Raw genomic sequence first — 13480 nt, 5'->3', positions numbered from 1 at the left:
AGTATACATTCTATGTTGTGGCTGTCTAGTATCTGGTGGTTGACACAATGGTTGAGACAGCCCTGCCCGAAGCCGTATGAATGCAGCTTGGAGGGTTGAATGGCTCGGTACTTGTCCCAATACACATAACTTGTTGTGAGTGTCTGGAGACAAGTGAATGGCCTGAATACCTTGTGTGCCTGATTGGCTGCCTGCCTGCATGAATGGCCGTAGTCGTGATTGGATGCTTGAGTGTGAACCAGCGGAATGAATGGGGGATCAACAGTATATCTGGGGACCTCTCACTGCTAGGAATCGTGTTCAGAAGCTGAAGTCCACTACGACGAGTAACTGGAGTAACTGAAGCTTGATCCTGAAACCCTGCTAGACGAGAAGTATTGCTGTTGCTCTCCTTCACAATCTGAAAGCTGCTTTGCTTCAAGAACTGACCCAGAGAGGACCTGGTAAGGCGCCCTCTTCCCAAGCTGCGAGGAACCATCGTGCACAGCTGATCTTTGCCTAAGCTCCCTGGTAGACAGATCTTCGACAGGCTGCCGAACCGATACGGGGACTGCTGCGGAACTCCAAGGATAATTGCCCGGACTGTTTTCCGCCACTGTCGCCGACCACCGTCGCCGTGCTCCCATTGCCTAAGAACTTCCTGATCATCCAAGGACGCTCTCGTCCGCATCGGCGCCGCTGTATCCTGCTGGAGAAGGCCTGACCATCAACGCGCCGAGGAGCATCCACCGGTGGGTTTCCCGCCACCCAAAGACCACAGAGATGCCGACGACTCGACGCCATTGCTGGGCCACAGTTCTTCAACTCTTTGCGGTCCAGAACTATCGACACCTAGGTGCCCCGCACGCCTCTTCCTTGCAGGACATTTAAGCTTCCCAGTCAACGAGCACCGCTAGGAACGACGTGGCCACTTCACCGTTGTAGCTCGACCTGTTCTCCGTCGGACTTTTGACGACCCGTAACTCCAGCCTGAAAGGGAGGACACTCGAGAAGAGTTGTCGATTTCCCCGACGAGGAACGCTACAACGCCAGGTACTTTGGGGTTGCAGAACTATTGGAAAGTCTAGTGTGAACAATATATGGACTGGGCTTGTATCTTTCTTCTACAGGTTGCCCAGGTGGAGGGATCTCCACACAGAACTGTGTCTAGGTAGCGGGACCAGTATTCTGCCTATTGCTCAACCATCTTGCTTTCCTTCCTCTCTCTACTGCTGGTTTCCTCTTTATTTTGATCTGTGTGTCATTCTGACCGTATGCACTTTAAGGAGATCTAATAACGTTAGTGGTACCACTTTAGAGTTGTACATATTTACCATTGTTGATTTTCGGAGTACAAAGTGAGTTATCGTGATTGTGTATATGACTTTAAATATTAATTATATAAAGACTGTGTTTTAACCAATACAGTGTGTGGACATTCCTTCGTGGGTGCTCGGGGACTAGACTGTACTGAAGAACCAGCTTGCATCACCTCCTGAGAAGCTAGGCCCTGATTGCTCGACCACGTACCAATAATAGAGAATCTTGGCAGGGGTCTCTGTGCCTCCCCTCTACCATATAGAGAGCGGAAGTGCCAGACCCCCCCACCGGTCTTTACACTTACCAAAGACTGATACTCAACTCGAGGAGTGGAAGGTGGAAGAGAAATGTGGTGCCTTTATTTGAATTGTGCAACGGGACAATAAACCCCTTTAAAATGTATTGTGGTCTCATCTTTTGATACCTCCAATTTCCAGCTTCAGCTGCTTCAGAAATGTTGTTTCGGCAGAGGGATATGTACGTTTATGCGGTCAACTGGATTTCCTTTGAGGTCTTCCGTCTCAAGAGGATGTCATTGAAGCCAACACGCGCAGCGCCCGTTGGCTTCAGTTGTGTTTTTCTGAGTAAGCTTTCGCTTCGTGAACTATGGCACGATTCATCATTTTCTTCGAAAATTGTCTGAAATGTCTTCGGCTCCGACAAACCTGAAGACCGGGTTTAAAAAGCAAAGACTGCGACGTCACGATGTCGCTGATGGACCCACATCGGGTGTGCTTGTGGTGTGTCTGTGTGGAGCACAGGACCTCGGCCTGTCACAAGTGTCAGTCGATGACCGGAAAATCTATGAAGGAGCATAAAAGGTCCAGGTCATAGAGCAGCTCTCACCACTCCTCATCGTCGAGGAAGTCGAAGAAAATGCATCATAAATCGCCTACTTCGTCTTCCTCGTCCGACTCTTCTCCAGAGAGAAGTATATCTTGCCCCACTAATGCCTCTACTCCGGCTGAGTGGGAATCATGCTCATGCCAAATCCTGCACACCCTCGAGCCTGGGACGAAGGACTGATTCTCATTGAGAGCCATCAAGGCCTCGACACAATCAAAAGTCATCGAAGAATCCTTTATGCCATCGAAGTCCGTCATGGACTAAGTCCGCAAACAAGTTGAAATCATCGATGCCAACAGCACTGTTGATGCCCTCGACACCCAAGGAGTCTTCATTAAAGACATCGATGACTCCATCGGCATCTGGCTCGAAACCATCAAAGCCATTGACGCCTTTGCCAATAATTCAAAAAACCTTCACACCTTTGCCTAGAAAGGATTTCTTTTAGTCACTCACATCCATTTATGAGGACGATGAACCATCTGATGACAATGATCCACCATTTCGATTGCAATATGGCACTCCTAACATACCTGATAGCTTTATATCAGAAAAATCTAGGTTGCAGGAACTGCGTGAACATTTACAGACCGCCAGTGGGGTGGACACTTCACCAGAATTGGATTTTGGTAAGCCAGAACCAGATGATCACGCAGATGCATCTTACAAGACAGTTAATGACCCCGGTCACTAATTTTATGGGATGGAGCAGGCTTGCACTTCAGTTCGAACAGGATGACCTCACAGATATCCTGGACAAAGGTCCTCAAAGGCATCCAATCCTACCTTTCCATGTCGTCCTGCAAAAGAGCGTAAGTGCTAATTGGGAAGCACCGGAATCAAGTCCAGCAGTAACTACAAATTTTACCAAAATATGCAGTCAAGTAGTGACCCGAGCTACTTGTCGAAACGTCCGACCCCAGAATGCCTGGTCGTGCGAGCAGCAACTGCTACATCCAAGCAGGCTGCCTATCTGACTATCCCACTGGATCGGGATGATGAGCGTATAGCTGATCAAGATAAGTATTCTCTGCCGGTAGTATGGCTCTCTCATCAGCCAACTCTACATGTTTCCTTGCGACTGTACCAATGGCGGCTGAACATATTCCCAAAGGGGAAGAAAAAGACGGCTTCTTGGCCATTGTAAAAGATGTCAAGGAGGCCATGTGTGAGTCCAGTCAGGTTTGGATTTGGCTGACAGTATCAGCAGAGTCATGGCGGCAAGCACCGTGATACGCAGGTTTGTGTGGTTGAGGAAGTCTGGATTTGCACCGGACGTGAAGCCTAGACTCCTCAATATGCCGTTTGACTGGTCTCATCTTTTTGGCAGCAAGACTGACGAGAGCCTTGAGAAGCTGCAGACCTCAAAGGCAGGAGCCAAGTCTCTAGGTGCTGCTATTGGGCAGCTTCATCACTTTCACCCCAGTGCAACTTCTCGGAGGGGTAGATCCTTTTGCTACTACTCATCAGTTGGAAGAGCAAGAGGAATGGCTAGTCAAAGAGACCAAAGAAGATTCCCTCGTGGTGGATGAGGGAGAGGTGCAAAGCTCGCCCAAAAAGCAGCATCTTTTCCATCAGCCACTGCTTCAGCCGCCTCAAAACCTCTGAGGTCTTAACTCACAACACCCCAGTAGGAGGCAGACTGTCTCAGCATCTGAAAGAATGGCGGGGTATTACTTCAGATACTTGGGCACTTGAAACCATAGCCCAAGGTTACTGCCTCCCCTTCATTCAGAGACCTCAGAATCATCCACTGGGTAGCCATTCGTTAAAGGTTCCAATTGACAATGTTGACCCTGCTAGAGAAAGGTGCTATAGAACCAGTACCTGCAACGGAGAGGACCAAAGGATGGTATTCTCCATATTTCCTAATCCCCAAGAAGGACGGAGGACTGAGACCCATCCTGGACTTAAGTTACTTGAACAAGTTTGTCAAGAAGGTCAAGTTCAAAAGGGTCGCACTTTCTGCGATCCTTCAGGACCTCCAGTTCCAGGATTGGATGGTGCTGTTGGACCTTCAGTATGCTTATCTTCATGTGCCTATCCATTACAAGCACAGAAAGTACCTGAGGTTCGCAGTTGGCGGTTCTCATTATCACTTTTCAAGTTCTACCGTTCAGGCTGACCTCCGCCCGAAGGGTATTCACCAAACTGATGGCAGTGGTGGCAGCGACTCTCAGGAGAGGGGCGATTCACGTCTTACCCCTACCTAGACAATTGGCTGATCAGGGCGCGTTCTCCCAAACAAGCCCTGGATTATCTCAGCGTAACCTGCCACTCTCTCCACAGACTGGCCTTCTCCCTCAATTACAAGATGTCCCACATGATATCATCTCAAAAGCTCCAGTTCATCGGGGGTGTACTAGATATATCCTTGGGGAAAGACCTCACCACCCGAGATGTGGGCTCAAGACATTCTGCAGATGGTCACCAAATTTCAGAGTGCCCAGCGTCTCTCAGCCTTTGACTTCTTGAGGTTGCTCAGCCTCATGGCATCCTGCATTTTCCTGGTGGCAGAGGCTTGTCTGAGAATGAGATCTCTTCAATGGGCTCTCAGAACACAATAGTCTCAATTCTCGAGCAACATGTCAGACCTACTTCAGGTTCCAAACAGGGTCGCTCAGGATCTCCTGTGGTGGGCCTGTGAGGACAACATTCTGAAGGGAGAGCCTTTTTGGCAACCATGGCCGCAGGTAACAGCAGTAACGGACTCCTCACTCACAAGGTGGGGAGCCCACGCCAACGAACCGACAATCAGCGGTCATTGGTCTCCATCAGAGTCCTAACTACACATCAATCTTTTGGAGCTGAGAGCAATTAGACTTGCGCTGAAGTCTTTTCTGCCTCTTTACGGGGAAAGAATGTTGTGATATTGATGGACAGCACAGTGGCCTTGTACTACCTAAACAAGAGAGGAGGTGTATGGTCACTACCACTGTGCAGAGAGGCAATGCAGCTCTCGTTCTGGGCAATACAAGAAGGAATCACTCTATCGGCAGTTCACCTAGCCGGAGCGGAGAACATGATGACTGACGCTCTGAGCAGGCAGAGCACAGTCTCCCACGAGTGGAAGCTACCTCTGGAAGACCTTCAAGAGATCTTTGCCCTTTGGGGAACCCCTCAAGTGGATCTGTTTGCGACCAGTGACAACTGAATCTGCGAACTGTACTGCTCCAGGAAATTTACCCCCAAAAGGAGCTCTAGGGGACACGTTCGTGGTGGGCTGGGAGTTTCCACTCCTGCACGCTTTTCCTCCTGTTTCCGTCATTCCTCACGTGATCAGGATGTTGTGGAAGTTCGGGAAATCCCTTATACTAATTGCCTTCCAATACGACTTACACAAAGAGGGGACCTTCTCTTGCAAGAGGAGGGTCGGGTTCTCCATCCAGAGATCAAGACTATCAGCCTCCACACATAGTTTCTGAGAGGCTGAGGTGCAGCGATTGGGACTCCTGGACGATGTAATGGAGATTTAGCTTTCAGCCAGGCGGCCATGAACAAAGTCATTGTACCGCTGCATTGGAATACATTCTGCAGCTGGTGCAGGGATAAGAATGTGACCCTTTTCTATGCGCTCGTCTGAGGAAACGTCATATTTTAAAATTCCTTTGTTGATACAATTTCTAAAGGGACTCACTAATGTGTTCCCTCCTTCTCCTTTTCAGATTCTGGTTTGGGACCTTAATCTTGTTTTAAGGTTTCTCATGTGATCTCCATTTGAACCATTCCATTCATGTCCCTTAAGACTACTAACATTCAAAACCATCCTGTTAGTAGCGTTAACATCAGCCCGTAGGGTGAGTGAGTTGCAGGCACTATCTTCTAAACCACCTTTTACAGTCTTTTATAAGGACAAGGTCGCCCTTAAGGTGAAACCTGCATTGCTACCTAAAGTCATATCAGATTTTGATTTAGGACAAAAGATAGTATTACCTATTTTTTACCCTCCACCTCATCCTCACAAGGATGAGGTGGAGGGTAAAAATTCTACACAGAATTGACCCACAGAAGGCTCTGAGTTTCTACATTTCAAGGATGTCAAAGTTTCGTCTGGATGACCAACTGTTAATAGGATGCACTGGTCATGGACTGGGGTAGGCTCTAACCAAACAGACCTTGTCCAGATGGATTATTTTGGCTATTAGTGAATGTTATAGACTGGCTGGGAAATATCCCCCAGAACGCTTTCACTAGGGGCATGGCTACTTCTGCTCTGCAAAGAGAGGTTCAAATAGAAAATATTTGTGAGGCAGCCACTTGGTCTACCATTCACACTTTTACAAAGCATTACTGCCTTGATTCCACCTTAAGTCAGGATGGAAGCTTTGGGAAAGCAGTCCTTCATTCGGTTCACAACAACCCTTTATGACAAAATTCTTACTCCTGCCTCCAAGACCAATACTGCTTTGGGAGTTTATCAAAATATAAGAAATATGTGGGAGGACACAATCCAATCGAAGAGCAAGTTCCTTACCCCTGGTAATGTTCTTTTGACTAAATGTTCCTCCTACGTATTCCTCATCGCCCCTCCCAACCTACCCTGCAGTAGAATTTCCATGTTATTGCAGTTTACGCTCCTTCAGAGTCTAGTATGGCTTCATCCGCTTTAAAGCGGGTAGTACTACTGTAAGAATGCCACGAAAACACAGAACTGAAGCCAACGGGCGCTGCGCGTGCTATATTTGACTTTGATGACATCATCCTTGAGATGGAGGCCCTCGAAAAACATAGTCGATCGCATCGACGCGCAGCAACCTCTGGCAAAAAATTTTTGGGACGCAGCTGAAGCTGGATATTGGAGATATCAAAAGATAAGGAATATATGGGAGGAACATCCAGTGGAAATAATGTTACTGGGGTCTTCTGATAGATACATCACAGAGGGGTACGGAACCAGGCACAATTCTTTTGTGTAGGCAAAAGTCCTTATTTTACCTTTGTTAAAGTTAAAATCTTTTTAGTTTAAAGTGGTAGGGACAGGAATCGGGCTACAACAGGTTTCTGGACAACAGACTTTGATTCGTTTGTAGGACATCCTGAAGAGCACTCTTTTAGATTCCTTACTTTTCTTTAAGAGTAGGGCTCAGAAACATAGGGAAAGCTTACGGTTTTGGTGCTCAAATAAAGAACTACTTTGCCCCAAATGCGCCTTGTCCATCTCCTAATTCTGACTGACCACAGTGCTCTAAAAGGCATAAAGTGGTAAAAGGCAAAAGTACACACAAGAATACAAAGAAACACTGTAGAAATATTTCGAGGGGGATTGTGTCCTCCGACATATTCCACATCTATGACAGCTAATGACCACATCTGTGCTGCTTTGGAAATTTTTTGATAGAGGGCGTCCTGTGTCGATGATGACAATACGTTGTTCCTCGAGGGCATCCGTCGAGGGTCGACGTCACCGAATGTTATATATAGGACGCACGGCGCCCATAGCCTCAGTTCTGTTTTTTCTGCAAATGTGTTTGCTTCGGAATCTCGGCACGCTCGATTCTTCTCTTCGATAGCAATGTCGTCTTCTACTACTACCCCGAAGTCGGGCTTTAAAAAATGTCGGGACTGCAGTTCAAAAATGTCCCTCACGGACCAGTGCGACATCTGCCTCTGGTGCCTCAGCGAAAGCCATGCCACCGACGAATGCCATGATTGCCAGTCTCTGACGTCTAAAGCCTTGTGGGAACTTAAGAAGAAATTGAAGGTAGTTAGAGTGTCTAAGCCCCATAAATCGAAGTCCGCTGGACTTTCGACCGATGATTGGAGGGGCGACTCTCCGCATGGGCGAAAATTCAGGGGGTCTCGGAGTGGTTCCTGCCATTCCTCTGCCTCTTCGAGGCATTCTCGGAAGCGCAGTCACCAGTCGCCTTCCACCAGACGGTTGACTTGTCCCACCAAGTCTTCGTCGCGGGCAGAATGGGATGCATTCCGCCAGCAGATTTTCGAATCGCAAGGCACAGTTCCGGCCGCGCCTTCGAAAGAAGCCGGTAGGGAACAGGCTCAGTCCACCACTCGCACGCCTTCGGGCTCGGGCGGTCGGTGCGATCATCGTGAGCCGTTGAGGTCCCGATTGGACAAGGAAGGTCGCCATAGCCGTGCCAGATCCAGGTCCCAGTCCTCGAGACTGTCGGAACCTGTGAAGCCTTCGAGGAAGGCATCGACGCTATCGGTGCCGTGTCCGTCGAGGGACGCTCTCGGGGCTCTGCCCTCGAAGAAGTTGTCGATGCCTTCGGCGCCTCATTCTACTCTGATTCCCTCGGTGCCGTTTGTGGAGGATTTGCCAGAGGTGCCCCAGAGGGCTGTGGATACTCCAAGGAAGGCTCTCAGTAAGTCTGTGAGACCTGTTTTTGTGTTTTTGAGCCCTACTCTGTTCCTCCTTCCAGATTGGATTTGTTCCAATCTTTGGATTACATTTCGGAGGTGGAGGGAAGGGTCTGATGAGGAGATGGTTGTGACTCCTGATGTCCCTGATGACCTTTTGTCTGGGCACAGTCAGATGGAGGAACTCCGTCAGTCCTTGCATGACGCCAGTGGTCTTGACACGTCTCCGGAGGTGGAGTTTGGCAGGCCTGAGCCTGGGACGCATGCCGAATCATCCTATAAGCGTCTCATGTCGGGGTGACTGAATACTTGGGGTGGTCTGCTCCACCTGTTGATTGTGATCAGGATGACCCACTGACCCAGTGTTGCCATTTCACATGGCTTTGCAAAGAAGGGTGGCGGCGGCTTGGACTGTTACGGGGAGTCTCCCGGCAGTGAATAAGTCACTTCTGAAAAAATACCACCCTGCCAGTAGTGACCCCTGTTACTTGTCGACGTACCCTACTCCGGAGAGTTTGGTGGTGCAGGCGGCTACGGCCCCCGCGAAGCAGGCTGCGTACCCTACCACCCCTCCTGATAGGGGCGATAAGCACTTTGATGGTTGGGCGAAGAAGGTATTTTCCTCTGGGGGTATGGCTTTGAAGGCAGCCAACTCCATTTGTGCCTTGGCGAGATTCACTCACACTCTGTGGAATTGTGCATCTTTGGCAGCTGAGCATATTCCCGAAGGGGAAGAACGGGATGGTTTTCTAGCCCTCGTGCAAGACTGCAAGGATGCCATGTGTGAATCCGTTCAGTCGGGTTTGGACACGGCCGACTGTGTCAGCCGGTCCATGGCTGCGAGCACCGTGATACGCAGGTTTGCGTGGTTGCGGAAGTCGAGGTTTGCTCCTGATGTGCAATCCCGGCTTCTCAACATGCCCTTTGATGGTGGTCATCTGTTTGGCAGCAAGGCTGACTAGAGCCTTGAGAGGTTGCAGACCTCCAAAGCTGCAGCGAAATCTTTGAGAGCTGCAGTACGTCAACCTCCGCCTTTTCGTCCTAGGTGACAGCAATGGAGGGGAGGTTCCTTTCGGTACTACTCTACCTTCGGTAGATCGAGAGGAGTTGCCAGTCAAAGGGGCCACCGTAGGAGTACCAGAGGTGGAAAGCAAGGTACTCGAGGTGCAACAGCTGCTCGGGCAGTTGCCTCTTTGCCCTTAGGCACTGCCGCAGCCGCGTCAGCTCAGTCATGAGGCCATGTCCCATGGTTTGCCGGTTGGGGGCAGACATGCGCAGCATCTTGGAGAATGGCGAGCCATTACTTCAGATGTGTGGGTTCTGGAGATCATAACCCACGGCTACTGTCTTCCCTTCCGGCAGAGGCCTCACGACAATCCACCGGGGAAGCTCTTTGAAGCGTCCGGATCCGCTCCTTGTGCAGGAAAGGCGCCATAGAACTGGTGCCTGTAGTGGAGAGGAACAAGGGATGGTATTCCCCTTATTTTTTGATCCCGAAAAAAGACAGGGGATTGAGACCCATCATGGACTTGCGTTGGTTGAACAAGCTCCTCAGGAAGGACAAGTTCAAGATGGTGACTCTTTATCAAGATCTCCAGGCCCTTGAACTTCAGGATTGGTTGGCGTTTCTCGACCTCAAGGATGCTTGCTTTCATGTGCCGATTCATCCCAAGCACAGGAAGTACCTGAGGTTTGCGGTTGGCGACTCGCATTTTCAGTTTCGGGTCCTGCCGTTCGGATTGACCTTCGCCCAGAGGGTCTTCACCAAGCTGATGGTGGTGGTAGCAGCGTATCTCAGGAAAGGGGGATTCATGTCTACCCCTACCTGGATGATTGGTTGATCAGGGCGCGCTCTCCCGAGCAAGCCCTAGATCATCTGTCCGTCACGTGCCACTCCCTTCACAAGCTGGGCTTCTCCCTCAATTTAAAGAAGTCCCATTTGACACCTACCCAACTGCTCCAATACATCGAAGCAGTGCTCGACACATCCCTGGGGCAGTGTTCGCCTCCCCAGGTGAGGGTTCATCACATTCTGCAGATGGTGGACAAATTTCAACGTGCCCAGAGTCTCTGGCGTTCGAGTTCTTGAGGTTGCTCGGACTCATGGCATCCTGCATTTTCCTGGTGCCAGAGGCCAGGCTGCAGATGAGATCTCTGCAGTGGGCTTTCAAGATGCAGTGGTTGCAGTTCTCCGGCAGGATATCGGATCCCGTTTAGATTCCGCCCTCGGTCGCACAGGATCTTCTCTCGTGGGCCGTCGAAGGCAATCTGATGAAGGGAGCACCATTTTGGCAACGTTGGCCGGAGGTGACGATTGTGACGGACGCATCCCACACGGTTTGGGGAGCTCATGCCAATGAGTTGACAGCCAGCAGCCGTTGGTCTCCGTCGAAGTCCAGACTCCACATCAATCTGTTAGAGCTGCGGGCTGTCCGGCTAGCCCTGAAGGCTTTTCTGCCGTCTGTGCGGGGGTAGAATGTCCCGATTATGACGGACAATACGGTGGCCATTCACTACCTCAACCAAAAAGGGGGAGGGGGGCAGGGTCACTCCCGTTGTGCAGGGAGGCGATGCAGCTCTGGTTCTGGGCCATCCAGCAGGAAATTTCGATCTCGGCAGTTCATCTGGCCCGGAGACGAAACACAGCGGCGGACGCTCTGAGCAGGCAGAGCACGGTCTCTCACGAGTGGGAGCTGGCTCGGGAAGTTCTGTTGGAGATCTTCGTCCTTTGGGGAACCCCACAAGTGGATATCTTCACCACCAGTGTCAACCGGAAGTGCAAAAGATTCTGCTCGCGGGAATTTCCTCCAAGAGGAGCGTTAGGAGACGCGTTCGTAGTGGAGTGGTCCTTCCCACTGCTGTACGTGTTTCCTCCATTCCCCGTCATTCCGCAAGTGTTGAGGACGTTACGGAGGTTCGGTTCCCGGATGATCCTGATTGCTCCGGCATAGGCCAGGAGAGCGTGGTACCCGGACCTTCTAGACATGTCCATCTACCGTCCACGCCGTCTTCCCTACCAAGACGACCTGCTCTCATAGGAGGGGGGTCGGGTTCCCCATCCAGAGGTCAAGTCTCTCAGCCTTCATGCTTGGTATCTGAAAGGTTGAGGTATAAGGATTGGAACCTCTCCGAAGACGTGATGGAGGTGTTGCTTTCGGCCAGAAGGCCCGCAACGAAATCCCTGTACCGTTGCCATTGGAGAAAGTTCGGTGACTGGTGCGGGGTACAGAATGTGGATCCTTTCCAATTTTCCATTCCTTTGGTTTTGTCTTTTTTGCTTTCTTTAGCCCACAAGGGCCTGCAAGTGGGTACCATTAAGGGTTACCTGGCGGCGCTCGTCTGAGGAATGTTGTTATAAGATCCCTTTGATTTCTCAGTTTCTAAAAGGGCTAATTAATGTGTTTCCACAGTCGCCTTTCCAGGTGCTGGGATGGGATTTGAATTTGGTTTTAAAGTTCCTAGTGGGAGCTCCGTTTGAGCCCTTACCTTCTTGTTCGTTGCGACTGTTGCCCTTTAAAACTGTGTTTTAGTTGCGGTTACTTCTGCACGCAGAGTGAGTGAGTTGCAGGGGTGTGCAGTTAATGGGTCGAAGCCAAAAGGGTCGAATGCAAAAGGGTCGAGTGCATTCGACCGAAAACCAAAGGATCGAATTTAGGAAAAAAAAAAAAATATATATATATATATATATTTTGCTATAGTGTAGCTTTAAAAGGGTGTTTTTACCCCAAAATCAGGGTTTCAGTCGAATTGACTCGACCCTTTTGTCATTCGACCCTTTTTTTCGATCCTTTGACCTACAACCAGTTGCAGGCACTTTCCGCCAAGCCACCCTTTACTGTGTTCCATAAGGACAGGGTTGTCCTGCGGGTGCGGCCTTCTTTTCTTCCGAAGGTTGTGTCGGAATTCCATTTGAGCCAGAAGGTAACTCTTATGGCGTTTTATCCTCCTCCACATCCTGGTAAGGAAGAGGAGAGGCTCCATAGGTTGGATCCTAGGAGAGCTTTGAGTTTCTATCTCTCACGGATGTCCTGGGTCAGAGTGGACGATCAGCTCATTGTTGGTTATGCTGAAAGGCGCTTGGGTCAGGCTGTTTCCAAACAGACCTTGTCTAGATGGATCATTTTGATGATCTCTGAGTGTTACCGTTTGGCAGGAGAGGACCCTCCAGTGGGCTTACGGGCTCACTCTACTAGGGGTGTGGCTGCCTCCACTGCTCTGCAGAGGGGTGTTCCGATTCGCAACATTTGCAAAGCAGCCACATGGGCCTCTGTCCATACTTTTGTGAGACATTATTCCTTGGATTCCATCCATGGGCAGGATTTGGCCTTTGGTAAGGCAGTCCTCTATTCAGCCATTTGATTGGGCATTCTAAAATTATGAAATTGTAAATTCTTTTCCCACCTCCCATATGTTGGTACTTCTTTGGGAGTCTGTCATAGATGTGGAATACGTTGGAGGACCATGGCCGTAATTTTATGCGGGCGGGTTTTTTGTCCCCCCCAACTTTCATGGCACACCATTTTGTCCCCATTCATTTGGCTGGGGCACCTTTTCTTCAGATGTCATGTTCCCCCCCAACATTTTCAGCAAAGTTACTCCACTGCGGAGGACACAATCCCCTCGAAGAACAAGTTACTTACCTTATCTGGTAACGTTCTTTTGATGGGATGTTCCTCTGACGTATTCCACATCGCACCCTCCCAGCCTGCCCTTCTACAGAATTTCTTATGTGATTGCAGCTTACGTTTACGCAAGGCTTTCTGCAGTCATACTGGCAGGAGATTGGTGCCACACGTTCTGGGTAGAAAGCTACAACTGAGGCTACGGGTGCCGTGCGTCCTATATATAACATCCGGTAACGTCAACCCTCGATAAAGGCCCTCGAGGAACAACGTATCAACGTCATTGACGCAGGATGCCCTCTGCCGAAATATTTCCGAAGCAGCACAGCTGTGGTCATTACCTGTCATAGATGTGGAATACGTCGGAAGAACATCCCATCGAAAGAACGTTACCA

The 13480-nt window shown here is 49.8% G+C and overlaps 1 protein-coding gene across 12 annotated transcripts in view; it reads left to right on the top strand.

The window, feature by feature from the left end:
- The window catches only part of AFDN (afadin, adherens junction formation factor), a 2107422-nt gene that overhangs the window by 2073597 nt on the left and 20345 nt on the right, over window positions 1-13480 (top strand). The gene's annotated exons all lie outside the window — the stretch shown is intronic.

Source organism: Ambystoma mexicanum, chromosome 4q (genome assembly GCF_040938575.1).
Source record: "Ambystoma mexicanum isolate Mex_15411 chromosome 4q, UKY_AmexF1_1, whole genome shotgun sequence".
NCBI lineage: Eukaryota > Metazoa > Chordata > Amphibia > Caudata > Ambystomatidae > Ambystoma > Ambystoma mexicanum.
The sequence above is the reverse complement of the archived record's forward strand: the minus strand, read 5'-3'. Positions and strand labels throughout refer to the sequence as shown.